This window comes from Psammomys obesus, unplaced genomic scaffold (assembly GCF_907164565.1).
Source record: "Psammomys obesus unplaced genomic scaffold, mPsaObe1.curated_primary_1811, whole genome shotgun sequence".
In the NCBI taxonomy this organism is placed as follows: domain Eukaryota; kingdom Metazoa; phylum Chordata; class Mammalia; order Rodentia; family Muridae; genus Psammomys; species Psammomys obesus.
This window is the reverse complement of record NW_026596244.1, coordinates 6260376-6284371: the sequence shown is the minus strand read 5'-3', so window position 1 is coordinate 6284371 and position 23996 is coordinate 6260376. Positions and strand designations below refer to the sequence as shown.

Below are 23996 nucleotides of genomic sequence, written 5' to 3'. Positions count from 1 at the left end.
TCTTAGTGGATGGATTGTCTTCTTGGCCCTATTAGGGATGCAATGGAGGGTGTGATGTAGGCCACACATGATAAATGCACTCTAACGCTTCACTCCCAGTACTTCTTTCTTTGGGGACTCTTTTAGATTCTTGTAGGATTTTAGCCTTTTTAAAATAACATTTAGGTCAACTAAACAAACATTTTGTAGATATTTCCAGGTGATCGGGTACCTTGCTATACCCAGCAGCCAAAGTAAGTAGAGCTTTATCAATATGCACAGGATCAGGAAACTCAGTCCCAGGTCTGCTTAGGGAACAGCTACTACAACACAACGAAAGACTAGGAGATTCAAAGAACACTTACTTCCTCACTGCATGAACTCTGAATCTTGCATTTAATTTTTGCAGAAAACAAGAAATGAGCTAACCAAGGAGAACTGTATCCATGAAGTCTTAGTACTGCATCATGGAGAAAGACATAAAGGACAGGATTAGAAATGAAGCAGCATAGCTTAGTTAATGATGCACATCTCTGACATGATTTTAAAACACTTCACTATTATACACATTATTAAACTGACTTTTCACATGTTCACATTGGTAAACCAAATTGCCATAGTTTTAGGCTATAATGACTTTGAAATATGGAACCTTTTGTAAGGTTAAATATGTTGAAGACAGAATCTGCCATAGATGGCATGCCAAAGGCACAAGTACTTATTTCAATAAGTTTGGGTTAGTTTATTGAACATCTCGCAATATATTTAAAATGTGATATGTAAAATCTCATAACAAAATTATTTTGTGTGTCAAATATCCTAGTCAAATAAAAAAAATCAAGTAATGTTTTAAATTGCAAAGCTATTCCTTGCACATGGGCCATGCTAATATTTTCTGTATTGTTCCAGTTTTAGTATTCGTGCTGCCGAAGTGAGCACACTGAATTTTAATCTTACCCCTTGAAAGATTTCTAAGTAAAATATTTTTTAAAAAATTAAAAATGATTATTTTAAAAGCATACATAGAAAAACATATATAAGCATTAAGATTGCAGAAAATATTTCTCTCCGAAGTAGATGGTTGCCTTTAGCCCTCGGGAAATTTGAGCAGGCATGAAGAAAACTGTATCCTATTTTGAAGACTATTTGAGCATTCAGCATAAACTAAAACACACAAAGCATTCAGCTGTACCTCACCCTCATGAAAAAGCAGGCCTTATTACCCTCATAAGCACTCTAATTGCTAAGTTCAGCTTTCATGTTAGGTTTATTTGATTATATATCTTTAAAATTAAAAAGCAAGGAAAGCAAACATAGAAAAATTGTTGGCTTTGAAACTATTCGACCAATAAGAAATGATTGAAACCCCAGATGTTTGCTGAAAACAAGACTGGTTCAAAAATGACTACAACATTCATGAACTTGAGAAAAGTTACTCAAGTAAGGTCTTAATATTTCAAAGCAAATGACAATTCTTTTTATTTTCCAAAGAATTTCATTTTTAAATTTTATTTTATTTTGTTATTCAGTGCTAAAAGAGTCATTTTATTCCAAATAAGGTACTTTGTGTATATCTTGCATATCCCTCTACTCTACTCTTTCTTCTTTTTTAATTAAATTTTATTTTTTAATATTAGTTACAGTTTATTTACATTATATCCTAGCTGTATCCTGCTCCCTCATTCCCTCCCAATACCACCCTCCATCCTTCATCTTCTCTCTACTCCTTTTCAAGTCCAATGATAGAGGAGGATCTACTCTTTCTTACATTACTCTTCTTTCTTCCTCTAGACAATTTTATTTCCACTATCATGCCATCTATACATATGCATTTTGGTGTATCTATATGGAATCTAGACCCCACAATTAAGAGAAAACATACAGTCTTTCTGAGACTGATTTAGTTTAATTTAAATGATTATCTTTATTGCATCCAAATTCTTGAAAATTATATAACTTTAATTTTCTTTAATTTTCATTGGATATATAGCTCAGATTTTCCATATTTATTCTCCCATTAAGGTATGGTCAGATGGTTCTATAACTTAGATATTATTAAAAATGATATATTGATATGGAAGTATTGATATGGAAGAATCTCTGGAATATATTGGCTTGGAGTCTTTGGGAGTTTGAGGACCTTAAGATGTGGAGCTTTCCTGTAGCAAGTGTGTCAACTGACTTTTTGGTAGTTTGTAGCCTTGCCCCACTGTGTTCAGTTGAAAGGTGATCTCTTGGCTTCCTTCTAGAGACCAACCAGCACGCTTGCCCTGCTATTAAGCTTACCCTGCTATTATGATTCTCTGTCTAGGATCATAAGCCAGCATAAAAGTTGCTTTTGCTTGTAGCATTTTAACATAGCCACAAAACTGTAAAGAATGAACCATTGCATATTTATTCTTATTTTATTTTATTGGAAGAAAAACAGTAAGTGTGGCACTTTATTTTTTATATTTTTATCAACTTTTTAATTTTTTTTAATTAATTACACTTTTTTCACTTTGTATCCTCTCTGTAGCTCCCTCCTCCCCTCCCAATCTCTCCCCTCCTCCTTCTACGCGTGCCCCTAGCATATTTCTTTTTGTTTGTTTGGAAAGCATGAATCATTAACATTATTGTCTCTAGATAAGAAAGACCTGATGACGTTCTTTGCCATACAATATTTAAAAGCCACAGTGCACTTTCCATATTTTTTTTTCCCAAAGGTCAGAAGAGTGAGGTCATATTTTTAAGGGTTTTTTTTTTCCTTTATGTTTAGTATGATAGGATGTGCAGGAGAAGGCTGTCAAGAACAGATAGGCAGATAGGATGACTGTCTGCTTACAGACTTTGTTGCATCTTGATGTTTTATAATTAGACAGGTGTCAGATCCACTCTGAAGAGATCTATCAAAACATGTTAAAATTTTTTCTTCTTGTCTCAGTTTGACAGAATTGACTGAAGGGAAAATTGAATAAAGGGACATGCTTTGTTTTGTATTTCAGGTATTACCAAAATAAAAAAAAAAGCACAATGAAAACTAGAGACAGAAAATATACAATGCATTGTATTAACCTGTAACAAACACTGATGTGGCAATGTACACAGAGAATATACTTGAGGGAGGGTTCTGAGAGCTAAGTTTGGTGATTTGTTAGGACCAGTCACCTTGGCTTAAAGAAACATAAATATAGAAACGATTTGCAGAGTAAATATATATTTCTTATAACTAATCGAAATAAATGTGTGAAGCAATGAGAGGTTTTTGTATCTCAATTTTCTCAGAATTATGTTGAATCTTTGATCATTCTTGATCCACATCTACAGTGAAGTATTATTTATGAGTCTTCATTAGTAAAGTGGTTTATCATCAATATATGCCTGAAAGGGCACATTTTGTTTCTGAGAAACAGTCATGAGAATGAGCATCGTTCTTAGATTCTCTTTTATGCCATGTTTTAGTGAAGTCATCATGTGATAGAAATAATCTAAGTGATTGGAGTAACAGCTGTTAAAAAACACAGCAAGTTTGCATGTTCTACAGGGGGCAATGATATACAAACACACATGGACTTAACTGTGAAAGGCACTGGAATTTATCTTTCTGATTTTGTTTATAGACTTGGAACTGTTCAGCTCTTTGCTGTTAGTCCATGTTCTGAGAAGAGAAGGACACCCATATTATTCTATCTTTTCTATATCTTCATCTTGTCCCATAGAACTGACAATTCGAGACTTTTGCTAAAAATCATTGCTCATTATTTGGACCTACAAACTTACCAAAAACAAGGCAAAAGCCTGTATATTTCCTTTTTTCTTAGGTCAGATTCCCAGTTCTGCTTAAGCATAAAAAACAGAAAACAAAAACAAAAACGAAAAAACCTCAAGAGTCTGTCTCAAAACCAAGAATAGCTAACTTATTTATTCATGGTCAAAGATGAAGACATAAAAATAAGAATAGTTGTCTTAATTCTTGTGTTCCTTTAGATTGTATAAAGTGCAATGTATCACATGGCAGACCATACCCAAATGATGAGGTGATTTCCTCAGAGAAGCAGGAACTTTCTAGGCTCTCAGTGAGCTGAATGTAAGCCACTAGGATGGTAGAGGACCAATAGTCATCAAAGCCACCTAATTTAGGGACTTCCAAATTATTTTTTTCATGACTGAAAAGGAAAATCAATGAGAAGAGTGACTACAGGTTTTTGTTGTTGTTGTTTTGTTTTGTCTTATGAAATGTCAGAAATACTTTTAGAGAGTAGCAGGAGTTCTGAGAGGAATACCACTGTACTGCTTAATTTAGGGCCTTTTATGAGATTTCTGAAAGGAAATATGTTTTAGTGAGGGTTATCATTGTTTTTTGTTTGTTTGTTTGTTTTGTTGTTTTTTTTGTTGTTGTTGTTATGATGAGGTACCAGGGCTAAAAGGAAGTTGGAAAGGAAAGGGTTTATTTGAATTATACTTCCACATCAGAATCTATCATTGAAGGAAGCAAGGGCGGAAAACAGGACAGAAACCTGGAGGCAGTAGCTGGTGTAGAGGCCCTGGGGGAGTGATGCTTACTAACTTGTTTCTCATAGCTTGCTCAGTATCAGTCACAATGGACTGGGCCCTCGACACCAATCACTAAATGAGAAAATGCCTTCCCTACAGCAGAACGTTATGGAGACAATTTCTCAGTTGAGGCTCCCTCTTCTCTAACTACTCTAACTTGGGTCAAGTTAGTATCAAACTAGCCAGCACAGTAGACAATGAGTGTGATCTTTGCTGGTACTGATCATTCTCTGAGTGCATGATGTGATAAAGCAGTATTTAGACCGTGTCTACTTTACATGCCCAAATGGCCAAGCAAAGGTTTGATCATGTCCAGAAGGGTAAGTGGTTACATAATGTAGTCTTTCTCATGTGCCCTTTCCCAGATGCTTTTACTCATTTTGGAAGCTGTTTCTCAAGACTAGCTTATGACCTAACAATAGCTTCTGTCATTAATCAGCAATCCAACTTCTGTCTCAAGACTACACACTGCCCCATAAATGCTCATCTTATGTTCATCTTATGAATGATAATAACAATAGTTCACTAGACTACCTTTCAGACCAGAACTGTCCTCTGCTTCAGTTCTTATTGTATTTAAAGCTATAGCTCTTGTCTCAACCTTTTTATATCTTCTTCTTCCCAATATGTCACATTGAGAAAATTTCTCTCTGCATTTCCCCACTAATTGTTTCTTTCATTGACATATTGGGAGGCTAGGGGAAGCCTAGTGTGACAAGGCATTAAGAGCTAGGACTTTTGCCCTAAGAAACAATTTATGTGAACTGAGATGTATCACATGAGATGGTCTCTCTGTAATGATCGTTGTTGTACTATAAATCGTTTTGATAAACACTGTAGTGAACCAGTTGGAGTTTTCATCCAGCAAGTGAAGAATATAAAGAATAAAATATTTTTAATGCCACCAGTAACATGATGGCTCAATTATGATTTTCTGTGCTTTCATGTTTGAAGGAGAATGAGATGGGTTAGGGATCTCTTCTTTTCAGCTAGACACTCTTTGAGTGGCTAGTATGCCTGAATGCCTAGCTAGGTAGACAATCCAAATAAACCACAACATGGAGGCAGGGATAGTCCTCTGCCATCCTGATTTTATCAAGTTTGTGAGCCCAATCAGGAACACATAGTGTTGCAGAAATATAATTTCTTGGTCTCTGCAGTAGCTTGAGTGTAGCCACAGAACAAATAAGAGTTTATCAGTAAAGAGAGTGTAAGAATACACAGGGTGCCTGCCAAAGTACAAATTATACTCCACAAAATTTAGTAGATAATAAAATGAAATTTATTCATATTTACAAGAGAAAAAACTGAATGTAGTTTGAATTAAACTTCTTTGTAGAAGAGCTACAGAGTAAACTAACCTGGGCCCAGGGAAGCTCACAAAGCCTGAACCACCGACCAGAGAACACGCACAGTCTGGACCTAGGCCCCTGTGCATATGTAGCCAATGTGCAGCTTGTTCTTCATGTGGACCTCCTAACAGTAGAAACAGGGCTATCTTTGACTCTGTTGCCTGCCTTTGGATCCTTTTGACTTGTTGGGCTGCCATGTCTGGCCTCAATAGGAGAGGATTTGCCTAGTCCTGCTGCAACATTATATACCAGGGAGAGTTGGTCCCTCTCCTTCTCTGAGAATAAGAGGATGGGAGAATGAGAGAGAGAGTGTGAGGGTGAAACTGGGAGTAAAGGAGTAAGGTAGGCTGTGATCAGGCTGCAAAGTGAATAATAATAATAATAAACAAAATATTTTTATTTTATTATTATTATTTTTATTAATTACACTTCATTATACCAAAAAATAAAAAATAAATTCACTTGTAGTAAACAGCTAATATTTTACACATATTAATTGTGCAAGTTTACAGGATTTCAATACTAACTACATGAGGACATTGAACCATATTCAGCTCAGAATAATTGTCATCTTAATCATATTAAAAGTATATTATTTCTTTCTGGTTGAAATGCTCAAAAGGTATTTTAGCTATTTTGAAATACATAATATATTACTGTTGTCTATACCCCTTGTATTTTGCTGAGAACATCTGAACATATTTATATTAGATAAATGTAAAGATGATTTTAGGGGACAGAGTTGTAAGGGTCATAGGCCACCGTGTTGTTACAGGGAAAAGTACACTTTCTCACATCTTCTAGACAGGAGCTGGTTGTGAAAGTACTAAAAAGGCATCTCTAAGAGCAGGCTCTCTCTCTCTGTGGCTGAGAGATAGGGTAGCTGATTCCTTGATGCTTCTATTTCAAAGAGCTGACTTCTAAGTCCTTGAGAAAGTCAGTGTTGGGCTGTAAAGCTGGCAAGAGGCTGTGAAAATGATTTACATCTCAAAGTAGCAGAGAAAGAATTTGCAATTACAAGTTTGCTAAAATAAATGCTCCTCCAGAAAAGGGATGTCAGGGGCAGAGGCAAGAAGAAAAGTGACTGTAAAGTAGATACAAGCAGAACTAAGGCACATCACCAACCCTGAGAAGGTAAAAACCTGATTGAGGATCATGTGTACTGAATCTCAGTCCAGCTGAAACTGGCCAACATGTGCATTTGTCTTAGTCTTGAAGTACCTACAAGATTCAAGATTTGAACTATGAACTGGCAGTTCAGAGCACTGCCATAGAATCAAAAACATCAACAGTACCAGCTACAGCACAAATTCATCAATAGAGTTTAAACTGTGTTTTTCAGTATATGGAATAAATTATGGAATTGAGAAAAAGAGACACAGCCTCTAAGAGATAGCTTACAACTTTTAAACAATAACATATCGCCAAATGATCTTCCACCTGCTTGCTTTTTCTTAGCTAACCATGAACCAGAACCAGAAAATTAGTGTAGGAACTAACTTGCATCTAAAGCCTGAACTAATGACACTAAATACAGAGAGCAGACTTTCTGACTAAAATTAACAAAAACTAAAACTTAGCATCACAGCCAAGCACAGTGACATATGTCTGTAATCCCAGTACTCAGGGGAGCAGAGGCTGGCAGATCTCTGTGAGTTTGAGACCAGCCTGGTCTACAAAGCAAGGCCAGGATAGCCAAGGCTACTTCGAGAAAACCTATCTCTAAAAACAAAGAAAGAAAGAAACAACATCCAAAAGAAGCAAGAAAGCAAACAAACAAACAAACAAAAAAAACAACCAACCAAACTGACAAAAAAATAGCATCCTCATAACAAATGTGATTAGCTTTTAACTGTAGCAAATGATAATGCCTGGAAAGAAACTATGTCTGCAAAGGATGCTTAATGATTAAAACTTCAGTGACTGTGGACAGCATGCAATGTTGAAGTTTCAGGGTCTAATTACAATTTATTATGGCCTATCTTTGGCAAACTATATAGCCAGTCCTTGCCCAACTCAAATTCTATGTCAGAACATCCTAACCACAGAAGAAAACCCTTTGGAATGTATTAATTTAGTAGATCCCTAATTATCCACTGACTAAAAGACTAAGGATCCTCAGCTCTGTCCTCAGCCCATAGCTATAACTGCCTTTACATTTCCTCCAATGTATTTTTATAGTTTTGACGTATGACTTTCTTTGTTCTGTTGCTATAAAATTTTCATGAAGCATCTTCCACATTCGAACACAGTATTTGGAATAACCCTAAGTCTGAATTTCTGAGCCATGGTCCTTCAGATTAGACTTCAAAATAAAATCTTATATTCCCCTTAACTGTGTTTGTGCATCAACACTATAGAGTGTGAACAGGAGTTATATGTGTTTGTAGGTAAGTTTGAGATGTCAGAGCACAGTTTTCATGCACAAGAATCATGTCATGCCCCCCAAAAGCCTCAGATGCCAAACACTATTGGTGGTCCGGTTCCTCTTTTTCTAATTTCACTCACCTTGCCCTCTTTTATTCTCCCTTTATAAACTGACACCTTATTTAATCTTTATTTGTTTTCTCTTTGGGTCTTTGTTTAAGAAGGCTGCAAGAAGTGGGAAATAGCAAGATCTGGAGAGGACAGGAACTCCACAAGGAGAGCAACAGAACAAGAAAATTTGAACACAGGGAACTTCCCAGAGACTCATACTCCAACCAAGTATTATTCATGGAGATAACCTAGAACCCCTGCACAGATGTAGCCCATGACAGTTCAGTGTCCAAGTGGGTTACATAATAATGGGAAGAGGGACTGCCTCTGACATATTCTGATTGGCCTGCTCTTTGATCACCTCCCCTTGAGCGGGGAGCAGCCTTACCAGGCCACAGAAGATGACAATGCAGCCACTTCTGATGAGAACTGATAGACTAAGATCAGAAAGAAGGAGAGGAGGACCTCCCCTATCAGTGGACTTGGGGAGGGGCATGCATGCAGAAAGGTGAGGGAGGGTGGGATCGAGAGGGGAGGAGGGAGGGGCTCATGAGGGGATACAAAATGAATAAAGTGTAATTAATAAAAATAAAAAAAATTAAAAAGCCTCAAAAAAACAAAAGAGTAAAGTAGGAAAATAGAACTTACCAGACACATAGGGTCAAGGATGATAATGGCCATATAAGGTCAAGGGAATGTGGATGTTAGTCTCATTCACTCTGCAGGTTCCCTCAAGCTGGTGTTTGATATCTTTCCCAAACAGTTGTCTATCTATCCTGTTTACTTATGGAAACAAGCTGGGGCTACACCAGGCCAGGAAGCCTGTCAAATACCACAGTGGTCTTATTCACTCTTTCTGCAACTGGCATATGGATTGGTACAATTTGGGAAGTAGAACCAGCCTGGATTAACGACTGAAGTGCCTTGTTCTTTTGGAGCTGGGTGATTGTAGCTAGATTGTATCCTCCAGGTGGCCAGTTCTACATGGCCTTAAAAGGCACACATCATTTCAAATGTGTGACATGGGATGTGATTTTCCCCCCTCATAATCTGTTTTCCTTTACAGTGTCTTCACATGACTCTTAAGTGGATCAAAATCCCTGTGAATATTTCTATATTTGCACAATATACAAGACTAAAGAATGAGGTTTAGGGTCAGGCAACTCAGAAGATGAGTTTTTCTCTACCCTTTGTTAGCTCTGTTTCTTTGGGTTTATTATCTACCCTCTCTGATCATTATTTTGAATATGTAAAATGATGTTAATTATATGTACCTTGCAGAATATTTTTCTAAGGATTTAATAACAATGATTACACAGTAAAAAAAAAAAAAAAAAGGCTGTCCTGTGTACACTTTCCTAGCCTTACGTACTGCACCTAAGGCCCCAGCTGATTTTCCTTAGAAACATATTACGTGAGTTGACTAGGACCTCATATTCCTAAGCGTGATTTAGCTACACAGCAATATAAAATATGATGGCCTCATCCACTCTACAACTTAAATTCTTTCCGCTCCTCTCTCCTCCAATTCCAACTCTACACTGACACTCTCTTCTCTGCTCTCCCACTTGCTACCTCAGTTAATGGGATAAGCCTATAATTCACAAGGCTATGAAGGCTTAACAATCCTGCATCTGGAGGTCTACCTGTTCTAACTTAGAGCTTCCTGATTGAGGTTGCTGATAGCAGCTGCCTGTGCTTCTGCTGTAGCATCTTCAGCACTAAGAGGCAGATCTCAGTGCTACTGAGGCTTCTTCTCTGCGTGCTTTACCACATTGTGACCACGGTGGACACTATTCTCTTGTCCTTCCTCCTCCAAGGAATGCCTGTATTAGAAGCAGCTACAAATCCTAGATTTAGGATTGAAAGGCAACTGCCTCGTAACTGCCCACACTTAACCTGTAAGGTGTATCGGTCCCATGGGTCTCATGTTCTGGTGGTCTATGAAAACACGTTATCATGCAGCTGCCCTCAGCACAGGCAGAAAGTCACTGTGAGACTTTGTCACCATTTTGACTGGTGTTGTTACCAAGATGCACATGATGGCTTGAGTCAAAATGGTAAAAATGCTGCCACCAATCAGATGACTTGCAAAAGAGTTTCCATAGGATTAGCACGCCCTTAAGAATTGCTGATCACTGGCACTCAGTAGCACATTGCAAATCTTATCTCCCATTTTTTCTTTCCTTTTTCCTTTCCAGAATGTCTACCAGAACCATGGAAACAGGAAATTCAGGTGGGACTCTAACATGGGCATTATGATTTCTCTTTCATATTCTCTTATCATTTTTAATATAACTTATTCGAATACTGGCTTCTGTATGAAACATCCAAAGGTAGAGGGAAAAGGAAGTTCTTAAGCTGACTATGCTCTCTATTCCCTGAGGAACCTCACCACTTTTACCTTTGGATGGCTTTGGATGTATTCTACCTTACATTACATGGAAAATCACTGATGGGATAAGAATCTGAGGTACAGGGTTTGAAATCCTAATAAGCTCAAAGTTAATAGAATGATATTGTGCAGTGATACAGACTAAAAGGTCAAAACAACAATGTAACAAAATCAAAATCAGCAGCAAAAGCCAACACCAGAGTGAGCACTATCTTGTTTCAGTTCCAAAACACTGAGCTCCCATCCTTGAGAAATAAAGGAACCAAGTCAGGCTTACACAGTACCTTGGTTCTTGTTTCAGGACTCCTAATTAATTATACTGTGAGTTTATTTGCTTTTGTCTTCTCCATGCCAAATGTTTCCAATTCCTTGCCATTCATTTACTGTAGAGAGTCCTTAGGGGAGATAATTCCCCAGATAATAAGGTATTTCTCTTGAGTAATATATTTGAAGGAGGAAAAAAAATCTTCTCAATTGCATTTTTAATTTGAGTGGTCATTTAAAACCAAATCACCCAAACCATTCCCTTAAGCATTCATTTCTTGACTGAAACTGAGAGCCCCCTAATTCAAGTATTCTATTTCATTGTTGTTGATGAATTTTTATTTCATTATTTTCTCTTCATTTAATTTATTCTTTAAAGAACTTTAGAATATAGACTCCATTCCACCAACATGAAGGAAGCACCTCAGGGAGATGCTCATTTCAGTGGTTCAAGAATTAATCAAATCCCCAGAGAAGGAGAATATGAACACATGACATTGTTTAAACTCTGATCCAAGAAATAGTAAGCCTAAGAGCATTTGTAGAACAATGCCTTTGTTTTACCTTTTGTGTCTATTTTCATGGATGGCCCAAGGCCAGTAGGTAAAATCAGAAGCTTTCAGAAAGGAAGACACTTAAACAGCCTGATTCTTTGAGGGCTTTGAGTAGGCAAAAGGCGATACAATTTTCTTTACTAAGGTCTCGAATACTTGCTCTTTCTCCTTAGGATCATCATGGGGGACTCACCTTTGCTTCCCTTGTACTTCATTTTATAATGTGTCTTTAGATTGGGGCAATTTCAATCCAGAGAAAAAGAAGCTTGTATTTCACTGTATTCTTGTATAGGCTCAAGACAAGTTGAATGATGGGAAAGTTTGTCTAAAGGATTGATGTTTAAATAAGTATACCATCTTAGAACTGGATCTATTTTATAGATAAAGGGAGGAAATAAATGGGATAAAAATATATTAATTTCTGGTCTACATGGTGCTCTGTCTGGAAAGACAGCTATGAAAAAAGAAATCAAAAGAGGAAACATGTCTATGGCTAAACTGTTCCTTTCTTTTGTTATTAATTCTTTTCTCCTATGTTACATCCTGATTGCAGTTACACCTCCCTCCTCCTCTGAGTCCCTCCCACCATCTGGCCTTCCTCCCCAAACCTCCTTTCTCTCCCAGATCCACTCCTCCTGTTTTATCTCAAAAAAGAATGGGCCTCTCAAAAATATAAACTAAACATTCCATAACACGTTACAATAAGACTAGAGAAATACCATCATATTAAGGCTGAATGAGGCAACCTAGTAAGAGAAAATGTGTCCACTAAGCAGGCAAAATCAGAGACAGACACAGAGCACACCGTTAGGAGTACAACAAGAACACCAAACTACAACACCATAACATATATGCAGAGGACGTATTTCAGACCTATACAGGCCCCCTAACTTTTGATTCAGTCTCGGTGAGCTCATATGAGCCCTGGTTAGTTGATTCTGTGGTTCATGCTCTTGTGGTGTTCTTAACCTCTTCAACTCCTCAGTCTTTCTTTCCCCATTTCTTCAGGATTTCCCAAGTTCTGCCTAATGTTTGGCAAGAGGTCTTTCTGTACCTGCTTCTCTCAGTTTCTGGATGAAGCCTCTCTGATGATTATATTAGGCTCTGGTCTATAAATACAGCAGACTAATATTAGGAATCAGTTTATTGGCTTTTATCCTGTTGTGTTGGGTTCTATAATGGGCTATCCTGCCTCTGGTTCCTGGCTGTCCAGGCAGTGTTGAGCATCATGAGTTTTTTCTCATGGTGTAAGTCTAAAATTAACCAATCATTTGTTACATCTATGCAGGGGTCTTAGGTTATCGCCATGCATAGTCCTTGGTTGGAATAGCAGTCTCAGGAAAGACCCCTGTGCTCAGATTTTTTTGGTTCTGTTGCTCTCCTTGTGGAGTTCCTGTCCTCTCCAGATCTTACTGTCTCCCACTTCTTTCCTAAGATTCCCTGCACTCTGCCCAAAGGTTGCCCATAATTCTCAGTATCTACATTGATGGTCTGCAGGGCAGAGCTTTTCAGAGGTCCTCTGTGTCAGGCTCCTGACTTGTTCCCTCTTTTCTCCTTCTTCTGATGTCCAGCCTCTTTGCTTTTCTGGGTAGAAATTGAACATTTTAGCAAGAGTCCTCCCTCTTGATTAGTTTCTTTAGGTGTACAGATTTTAGTAGGTTTATCTTATATTATGTGTCTATATGAGTGAGTATATACCGTGTGCATCTTTCTGCTTGTGGGATAGCTCACTCAGGATGATCTTTTCCAGATCCCACCATTTACCTGCAAATTTCATGATTTCCTTGTTTTTTATCGCTGAGGAATATTCCATTGTGTAGATATACCACAATTTGTTCATCCATTCCTCCACTGAGGGGCATCTGGGCTGTTTCCAGTTTCTGACTATTACAAATAAGGCTGCTACAAACATGGCTGAGCAAATGTCCTTATTGTGGACTTGAGAATCTTTCGGATATATGCCTAGGAGTGGTATAGCTGGATCTTCAAGAAGCACTATTCCTAGTTGTCTGAGAAACCAACAGATTGCTTTCCAGAATGGTTGTACAAGCTTACATTCCCACCAGCAGTGGAGGAGGGTTCCCCTTTCTCCACAACCTCTCCAGCATGTGTTGTCTCTTGAGTTTTTGATCTTAGCCATTCTGATAGGTATAAGGTGAAATCTTAGAGTTGTTTTCATTTGCATTTCCCTGATAGCTAATGAGGTTGAGAATTTCTTTAAGTGTTTCTCTGCCATTCGATATTCCTCTGCAGAGAATTCTTTGTTTAGCTCTGTACCCCATTTTTTAGTTGGATTACGTGATTTGTTGATGTTTAACTTCTTTAGTTCTTTATATATACTGGATATTAGCCCTCTGTCAGATATAGGGTTGGTGAAGATCTTTTCCCAATCTGTAGACTGTCGTTTTGTTCTGAGGACAGTATCCTTTGATTTACAGAAGCTTTCAGTTTCATGAGGTCCCATTTATTAATTGTTGCTCTTAGAGCCTGTGCAGTTAGTGTTCTGTTCAGGAAGTTGTCTCCTGTGCCAATGAGTTCAAGGGTATTCCCCACTTTTTCTTCTAAGCCATTTAGTGCGTCTAGTTTTATGTTGAGGTCTTTGATCCACATGGACTTTAGTTTTGTGCAGGGTGATAAGTATGGATCTATTTGTATTTCTCAACATGTAGACTTCCAGTTAGACCAGCACCATTTGTTGAAGATGCTGTCTTTTTTCCATTGAATAGATTTGGCATCTTTGTCAAAAATCAGGTGTCCATAAGTGTGTGGATTTATGTCAGGGTCTTCTATTTGATTCCATTGATCCACCAGTCTGTTTCTATGCCAGTACCATGCAGTTTTTAGTATTGTTGTTCTATAGTACAGCTTTAGATCAGGGATGGAGATACCTCCTGAAGATCTTTTACTGTAGAGAATTGTTTCAGCAATTCTGGGTTTCTTGTTGTTCCATATGAAAGTGGGAATTTTTCTTTCAAGGTCTGTAAAGAATCATTCTGGTAATTTTATGGGAATTGCATTGATTCTGTAGTTTGCTTTTGGTAAGATGGCCATTTTTACTATGTTATTCCTGGAAGCCATGAGCGTGGGAGATCTTTCCATCTTCTGATATCTTCTAATTCTTTCTTCAGAGACTTGAATTTTGGGAAAGAATCTTCACCAACCCCTTTTCTGACAGAGGGCTAATATCCAGTATATATAAAGAACTAAAGAAGCTGAAAAGCACTATAAGTGGTAAGATATTTTCAAACAAATTATTTGGTTTGATGTGCTAGAGTGTTCCACATGGATTTCTTAAATGATTGGAACCCTTAATACCTACTTGTTGCTGAAGAGACATCCTGAGGAGTGTCACATGCTGTCTTGTACTTTGTTAGTGACACCATGCTTCCCAGATGATTTATGGCACAGCTGTCATTGAAGACAATCAGATTTATGAGTAACAATAAAGGCTAAATTCTTATTACCAGCCATGATTTTAAAAATGCTTCAAGGTTTATTTTTAAAAATAAAACATGAACATTTTTTTTCTTTTTTTTCCGTATTTTATTTTTTTCTTATCAGTTACATTTTATTAACTATGTACCCCAGCCGTGTCCCGATCCCTCATTCCCTCCCAGTCCCTCCCTCCCTCCCTCCTCTCCACCGTGCCCCTTGCCAAGTCCACTGATAGGGGGGACCTCCTCCCCATTCATCTGATCCTATTTTATCAGGTATCCTCAGGACTGGCTGCAAACCTCTCCTCTGTGGCCTAACAGGACTGCTCCTCCCTTTGGGGGTGGGGAGGCCAAAGAGCCAGCCATTGAGTTCCTGTTAGAAATAGTCCTTGTTCCCCTCACTATGGGAAACCAATTGGTTACTGAGTTACCACAGGCTACATCTGAGCAGAGATTCTAGGTTACATTCATACATGGTCCTTGGTTGCATGTCAGTCTCAGAAAAGACCCTGTGCCCAGATATCTTTGGTCCTTGTGGAGCTCCTATCCTTTCCTCATCAGTCTAACTCCCCTTCTTTCTTATGATTCCCTGCACCCTGCCAAAGGTTTGGTCATGAGTCTTTGCTTTGAAAACACTGCTAGTTATAGTCTTTCCAATGCGCTCAGTAGACTCCTATCAATGTTCAATGCGTATCCCATCTGTCTTTGAAAACGAGGATTGATAATCTTACCCCATGTCTGCTCTCTTGATTATCTTTTTTAGGTGTATAGATTTCATTATGTTTATTTTATCTTATAGGTCTATATAAGTGAATATATACCGTGTTTGTCTTTCTCCTTCTGGGATATTTCACTCAAGATGATCTTTTCTAGATTCCACCATTTGCCTGCAAATTTCATGATTTCCTCCTTTTTGATTGCTGAGTAGTATTCCATTGTGTAAAAATACCACAATTTCTGTACCCATTCCTCCATTGATGGACATCTGGGTTGTTTCCAGGTTCTGGCTATTACAAACAAAGCTGCTATAAACATGGTTGAGCAAATATCCCTTTTGTGTACTTGAGCAAACTTTGGGTATATACCTAGCAGTGGTATAGCTGGGTCTTGAGGAAGCACTATTCCTAATTGTCTTAGAAAGCGCCAGATAGATTTCCAGAGTGGTTGTACCAGTTTACATTCCCACCAGCAGTGGAGGAGGGTTCCCCTTTCTCCACAACCTCTCCAGCATGTGTTGTCCCTTGAGTTTTTCATTTTGGCCATTCTGATGGGTGTAAGGTGATATCTCAGGGTCGTTTTGATTTGCATTTCCCTGATGGCTAATGAGGATGAGCATTTCTTTAAGTGTTTCTCTGCCATTCGATATTCCTCTACAGAGAATTCTCTGTTTAGCTTTGTTCCCCATTTTTTAAGTGGATTACTTGGTTTGCTGCTTTTTAGCTTCTTTAGTTCTTTGTATATACTCGATATTAGTCCCCTGTCAGATACAGGGTTAGTGAATATTCTTTCCCAATCTGTAGGCAGGCGTTTTGTTTTGATGACAGTGTCCTTTGCTTTACAGAAGCTTTTCAGTTTCATGAGGTCCCATTTATTGATTGTTGCTCTTAGAGCCTGTGCTGTTGGTGTTCTCTTCAGGAAGTTGTCTCCTGTGCCAATGAGTTCTAGGCTGTTCCCAACTTTTTCTTCTAACAGATTTAGAGTATCTGGTTTTATGTTGACGTCTTTGATCCACTTGGACTTTAGTTTTGTGCAGGGTGATAAATATAGATCTATTTTCATTTTTCTGCATGTGGACATCCAGTTGGTCCAGCACCATTTGTTGAAGATTCTGTCTTTTTTCCATTGAATGGTTTTGGCTTCTTTGTCAAATATCGAGTATTCATAGGTGTGTGGGTTTATTTCTGGATCTTCTATGCGGTTCCATTGATCCTCCTTTCTGTTTTTATGCCAATACCATGCAGTTTTTATTACTATTGCTTTGTAGTACAACTTGAGATCGGGGATGGAGATACCTCCAGATGATCTGTTGTTGTACAGGATTGTTTTGGAGATTCTGGGTTTTTTGTTTCTCCATATGAAGCTGAGAATCTTTTTTTCAAGGTCTGTAAAGAATTGAGTTGGTATTTTGATGGGAATTGCATTGAATCTGTAGATTGCTTTTGGCAGGACGGCCATTTTCGCAATGTTAATCCTACCAATCCATGAGCATGGGAGATCTTTCCATCTTCTGAGATCTTCTTCAATTTCTTTCTTCAGAGACTTGAAGTTTTTCTCAAACAGGTCTTTCACTTGCTTGGTTAGTGTCACCCCAAGGTACTTTATGTGGTTAGTGGCTATTGTGAAGGGTGTTGTTTCCCTAATTTCTTTCTCGGCCCTTTTGTCTTTGGTATACAGGAGGGCTTCTGATTTTTTTGAGTTGATTTTGTATCCTGCCACTTTGCTGAAGGTGTTTTTCAACTGGAGGAGTTCTCTGGTTGAATTTTTGGGGTCGCTCATATATACTATCATATCATCTGCGAATAGTGACACTTTGACCTCTTCCTTTCCGATTTGTATCCCCTTGATCTCCTTTAGTTGTCTTATTGCTCTGGCTAGGACTTCAAGTACTATGTTGAAGACGAAGGGAGAGAGTGGGCAGCCTTGTCTTGTCCCTGATTTCAGTGGGATTGATTTAAGTTTCTCTCCATTGAGTTTGATGTTGGCTATAGGCTTACTGTATATTGCCTTTACTATGTTTAGATATGTGCCTTGTATTCCTGATCTCTCCAAGACTTTAAACATGAATGGGTGTTGGACTTTGTCAAATGCTTTTTCAGCATCTAAGGAGATGATCATGTGGTTTTTCTCCTTCAGTTTGTTTATGTGGTGGATTACATTGATGGATTTCCGTATGTTGAACCACCCTTGCATGCCTGGGATGAAGCCTACTTGGTCGTGGTGGATGATATCTTTGATGTGTTCTTGGATTCGGTTTGCAAGTATTTTATTGAGTATTTTTGCGTCAATGTTCATAAGAGAGATAGGTCTGAAATTCTCTTTTTTTGTTGGGTCTTTGTGTGGTTTAGGTATCAGGGTGACTGTTGCTTCATAGAATGAGTTTGCTAATGTACCTTCTGTTTCTATTTTGTGGAATAGTTTGAGGAGAATTGGTGTGAGCACTTCTTTGAAGGTCTGGTGGTCTGGTAGAATTCTGCGCTGAAACCATCTGGCCCAGGGCTTTTTTTGGAGGAGAGACTGTGAATGACTGCTTCAATTTCCTTGGGGGATATAGGGCTGTTCAGTCTTTCTACCTGATCTTGACTTAATGTTGGAAGATGGAATCTATTAAGAAAATTGTCCATTTCATTTAGATTTTCAAATTTTTTAGCATATAGGCTTTTGTAGTATGATCTAATGATTGTTTGAATTTCCTCTGTGTCTGTAGTTATGACACCCTTTTCATCTCTGATTTTGTTGATTTGGATAGATTCTCTCTACTTTTTAGTTAGTTTGGCTAAGGGTTTGTCTATCTTGTTGATTTTCTCAAAGAACCAGCTTTTTGTTTCATTGATTCTTTGAATAGTTTTATTTGTTTCTAATTGATTGATTTCAGCCCTGAGTTTGATTATTTCCAGCCTTCTGCTCCTCTTGGGTGTATCTGCTTCTTTTTTTTCTAGGGTTTTCAATTGGGCCATTAAGTTGTTTGTATGTGCTGTTACGAATTTCTTCTTGCAGGCACTTAGTGCTATAAATTTTCCCCTGAGCACTGCTTTCAGTGTGTTCCATAAATTTGGGTATGTTGTGCCTTCATTTTCATTGAATTCTAGGAAGTCTTTAATTTCTTTCTTTATTTCTTCCTTAACCCAGCTGTCGTTGAGTAACAGGTTGTTCAGTTTCCATGTACGTGTAGGCAGTTTGTTATTTCTGTTGTTGTTGAGGTCCAGCTTAAGTCCATGGTGGTCAGATAGAATACAAGGGATTATTTCAATCTTTTTGTATCTGTTGAGGCTTTCTTTATGACCAACTATATGGTCTATTTTGGAGAACGTTCCATGTGGTGCTGAAAAGAAGGTATACTCTTTTGAGTTTGGATGAAAAGATCTGTAGACATCTATTAGGTCCATTTGATTTAGGGTCTCTGTAAGTGTTTTTATTTCCCTATTTGTTTTCTGTCTAGTTGATCTGTCCCTTGGTGAGAGTGGAGTGTTGAAGTCTCCCACTATTAGGGTTTTAGGATCAATGTGTGATTTAAGCTTTAATATTGTTTCATTTACGAATGTAGGTGCTCTTGTATTTGGGGCATAGATATTCAAAATTGTGATGTCGTCTTGGTGGATTTTTCCTTTGATGAGAATATAGTGTCCCTCATTATCTTTTTTGATTAACTTGGGTTGAAAGTCTATTTTATTAGATATTAGGATGGCTACTCCCTCTTGTTTTCTGGAACCATTTACTTGAAAGACATTTTTCCAGCCCTTTACTCTGAGGTAGTGTTTATCTTTGTTGCATAGGTGTGTTTCTTGGATGCAACAGAATGATGGATTCTGTTTCCGCAACCATTCTGTTAGTCTGTGTCTTTTAATTGGGGAGTTGAGTCCGTTGATGTTGATAGGAAATAGTGACCAACAATTGTTACTTACTTTAGATGTGGTGTTGGTGGTGTCACTGAGTTTCATTGCTTGTCTTCTTTCGTTTTTTTTTTTTTTTTTGTTGTGTAGTTATCTATTTCCTCTGTTTCCTTCGATGTAGTTGTTTTCTTTGGTTTGGAGTTTCCCTTCTATTATCTTCTGTAGAGCTGGGTTACTATGTAGATATTGTTTAAATTTGGTTTTGTCTTGGAATATCTTGAATTCTCCGTCTAATTTGATTGAAAGTTTTGCTGGGTATAGTAGTCTGGGTTGGAATCTGTGGTCCCTTAAGGACTGTATGATTTCTGTCCAGGCCCTTCTGGCTTTCATAGTTTCTGTTGAGAAATCTGGTGTGATTCTGATAGGTCTACCTTCATATGTTACTTGGCCTTTTTCCCTTGCTGCTTTTAGAATTTTTTCTTTGTTTTGACTATGGGTCAGTGTTTTGACTATGATGTGACGTGAAGAATTTCTTTTCTGGTCTAGTCTACTTGGTGTTCTGTAGGCCTCTTGTATGTTTATGGCCATCTCCTTCTTTAAGTTGGGAAAGTTTTCTTCTATAATTTTCTTGAAAATATTTTCTGGTCCTTTGAGCCTGATGTCTTCTTTTTCTTCTACTCCTATTATTCTTAGGTTTTGTCTTTTCATGGTGTCCTTGATTTCTTGGATGTTTTGTGTTTGGAACTTTTCTGATTTTATTTTTTCTTTGAGAGACGTGTCAATTTCCACAAGTGTATCTTCGGCTCCTGAGATTCTTTCTTCCATCTCTTGCATTCTGTGGGTGATGCTTACCTTTGTAGTGCCTGATCTTTCCTCTATGTTCTCCAGCTCCTGGTTTTTCTCTATTTGTGTTTTCTTTATTGATTCTAATTCTGTTTTCATGTCTTGCACCATTTCCTTCATCTGTTTGAATGTGGACTCCTGCTTTTCAATGATAGCTTCTATTTTTTTGTCCGTTTCCTCTCTATGTATCACTAATTGTGCCTCTACTTCTTTGGGTATAATTGCCTGTATTTCTATGAGAGCTTTGTTTATTTCTTCTTTATTTGCCTTCATTTGTGTGGACATTTCTTTGAGAGCTTTGTGCATTTCTTCTCTGTTTGCCTCAATTTTCGTGGTCATTTCTCTGAGAGCACGATTTGTTTCCTCTTGGTTAGTCTCGATTTCTTTGATTATTTCTCTGAGGGCTTTGTTCATTTCATCTCTATGGGCCTCTAGTAGCTGGAGAAACATAGTTTTGAGGTCGTTTTCTTGTATATCTAGTGAATTGAAGTGTCCATTGTTTTGTGGGGTTGCTGGTGAGGTCATTGTGTCCTGATTTTTGTTGGGAGTGTTCTTACGTCTGCCTCTAGCCATCTGGTTATTTATAATCCTCACTGGTTGTTCCTCGAGATTGTAGTTTGGGCTATGATCCTCTCTTTCTGTTTTCTGGACTGTTTTTTCAGGAAGATGAGAGAGGTTCACTGCTTTGGGAGTGTGCACTTTGTTTTCAGTTTTGCCTAAGTAAAGAATGTGACGCTGGCGCTATTCGCGTGCGCTTTTAGCGGGCGCAGTGTGCATGCGCGGATTCTCTGATTATTGCAGTGGCCTGCAAGCCACTATTACGCAGTTCTGACTGAGATCCAGGGATTGTCTGCCTGGATTACCCTGGTGGACCCACAAGGCAGAGGCTTTACTGTTGGGGTCGCTATCCCAAGAATCCCTCTGATGCCCACACTAGGAGTGTGGGTGCCAGGCATCTCGTCTGGTTGCTTCTGTGGAGAGGCCCTGGGTCTGGGGCAATCTCTCCCTAGAAGGCTCACTCACTCTCTTGCAGGACCAGTTGGAATGCACAGAGGTTCCCCTTGCTCACTACTCTCTGTTTTGGTCCTGCTGCGGAAGTGCACGGGTAGGCTATCAGTCAGCTCTGTGACACTGTGGCCGTAGAACTCGGTGTCCACCTTTCCTGTGTGCTGCCTCTTTGTCCTTTCCCTCTGCCAGGAGGGGTTATGTTGACTGGTCCCTGGGTGGCACGGGAAAGAGTTAGGGTGAGTGTACTCAATCCCAGATCCCGGGCCCAGATCTCTCTGCCAGAAGCAGCCTAGCAGTAGAATCTATGTTTGCTGATCCCAAGAGAGTACCAGGTAGGGTTGAGTGTCCTCAGATCCAGAGCCTGGGTTTCTCTGCTAGGGGCTGCTGGAGAGAGGGTGCTGTGTCCTTGGCAGGCTGCCTCTCTGTCCTTCCCCTCTGACCTTCTCCTCTGCTAGGTCAAGCTTATGGAGGTGCTCTCAGGGGAGTGCCAGCAGGGGTTGGGGCTTCTCAGTCGGATCCTGAGCTGGCAGCGTTTCTCTGCGGGGGGTCGGGGGGGCGCCGATGATAGAACTTGCTGCTAGACCTTATTGTGCTGAACCCAGGATAATATCAGGACGTGTAGAATGACCACAGTCCCAGATCCCGAGCTGTAGTTTGTTTGCTAGGAGCAGCAGGCAGCACTGGAGTTCCGGCACTGTGAAGCCGCTGTGCGCCTCTTTATCCTTCCACTCCACTGCGGCAGGTTTATGGCAGCGTTTGGGGGAGTGCCCGAAAGGATTGGGTTTTCTCAGCCCCGATCTCAGGTTGGGGTACAGACAATGTGGTCTGTGGCAGATTCTGCTGGATGCCTCCTGCCTCCTCCGAAGAGGGAGTAGGGATTTTGAGCTGGGCGTGTAGCTGAGATCTGTGCGCGGCAGGAGCTCATTTGTGATGGCGGCAGGTACCCGCCGAGGTTGGAGAGACCTTCCAGGGAAAGACTGGGTGATCGGTGACCAGTCTGGCAACTTTCCTTCCCCGTTGGGTTTTTTTGCGACTGGGACTCCCAGTCTCAGGCACCCATGTGTCCACCAATCAGCTTGGGAAACTGATCGGGACAAGCAGGCTTGCAGCACCAGCCCGGAGACCCAAAGCCTGCGTTAGCCGGGTTCTCTTCCGGGTTCTGGCTGGGCAGCCGAGAGTGGACCCGACCGATTCCCATGCCGTGGGAGCCTCCCCTCACCTGGGAAACACGATAGATTGCTGTTCTTTTAGGGCCCAGAGTTCAGTCTGCTGGTCGCTGCTCGGAGTGTGTTGTCCTGCTTCTCAGACACGGTGTTCTCCTGGTGCCGCCATCTTGGCTCCCCGAGTCTCTAATGCTACCACATTTTTTTATAATGTTTAAAAAACTTAGATTTCACTCTGTAGCAATTCTTTCCCTAGATGTTTATGAATAATAAGAATATTCCCCAACCAGACATATATACTCAGAATATTCATGGAAGCTTTATTAATTATGGACCAAATTGTGGAGATAACACAAATGTGAATAAAATCATATTTATACAAACAATAAAATTATGTAGCATAAATGGACTAAAACAGAGATACATACAGCGTAGATGAGGCTCGTTTTCTTTCTCTGAGCAGAGAAATTGCATACAATAGATGTTCTGGCTTACTCAAAATAGAAGACAATTGTTGGATAAGCAGTATCACAGGGGAAATGGTTCATGTTGTAAAGTGTTGCTCTAATAACAGAGGTCCATACAACATGGGTGGAAACACTTGTCAAAAGTTAGCAGACTGTGTGCATAGGATGTGTGACTCTTCCTCTCCCCAGTAGCTGTAAACAGAAATTATTCAGGCTTAAGTAATTTTTTCTCACTATTCTTCACAGCAATTAAGTAAAGCAAAAGCAAGAAGCAGAATAAACTCAGAAGCAGGATTTGCGAGAGAGCAACAAAAAAGGTAAAGAAAAAGCTCAGCTTAGGACTAGTTTGATGAAAGTGAGGTAGCAGTCAAAAGTTCTGGCATCCCATGGCACAGTTCAGTGATTAGAGACTGGGATAACACAGTACATATTTCTAAAATTTCTAAGCTATCTACAGGGCTGGAGATATCTCAACTGTACAACATTCATTTAGCACACATGTGACACCAAGTTTGATCTCATCATAACCCGGGGGAAAAAGTTAAAAGAAGGAAATAGTTTTGAACATTTTTCACCATAAAGAATAGTCAATTCTTGTGAGAATAAATGCTTACCTTGATTTAAGCATTACCTAATGTGTAATTGTGCTAAAACTTTATGTGATATCCAAAATTCTACAGTTTTGTGTGTTAGCTTAAAATTAATGAACATGAACAATTAAATGAAAGACTAAGATAACTGCCTATAGATGACAAGACCAGAAGGAAAGAAATTAGTAGTAAGTGTAAAGGGGTCAAGTCAGGTCAGAGACAAGTTTGAGGTGTAGGAGTAAAAGAATTATCTGGGAATCATTAAAATTGTTGTTAGATGCCTGTAATACAAGGTTGATATTTAAGGCAGTTCTACAGTCCATTTAAAAAGTCCAGGGTATATAAGCATGCCTGATGAAATTTCTCACCATGGCATCTGTACTTAGCTG

At 39.1% G+C, this 23996-nt stretch overlaps 1 non-coding gene across 1 annotated transcript; it reads right to left on the bottom strand.

The window, feature by feature from the left end:
- Positions 1-811: 811 nt before the first annotated feature.
- Positions 812-918, bottom strand: LOC129668636 (U6 spliceosomal RNA). Its single transcript, XR_008718956.1, has one exon. It is a non-coding gene; the product is annotated as a U6 spliceosomal RNA (small nuclear RNA).
- Positions 919-23996: the final 23078 nt, after the last annotated feature.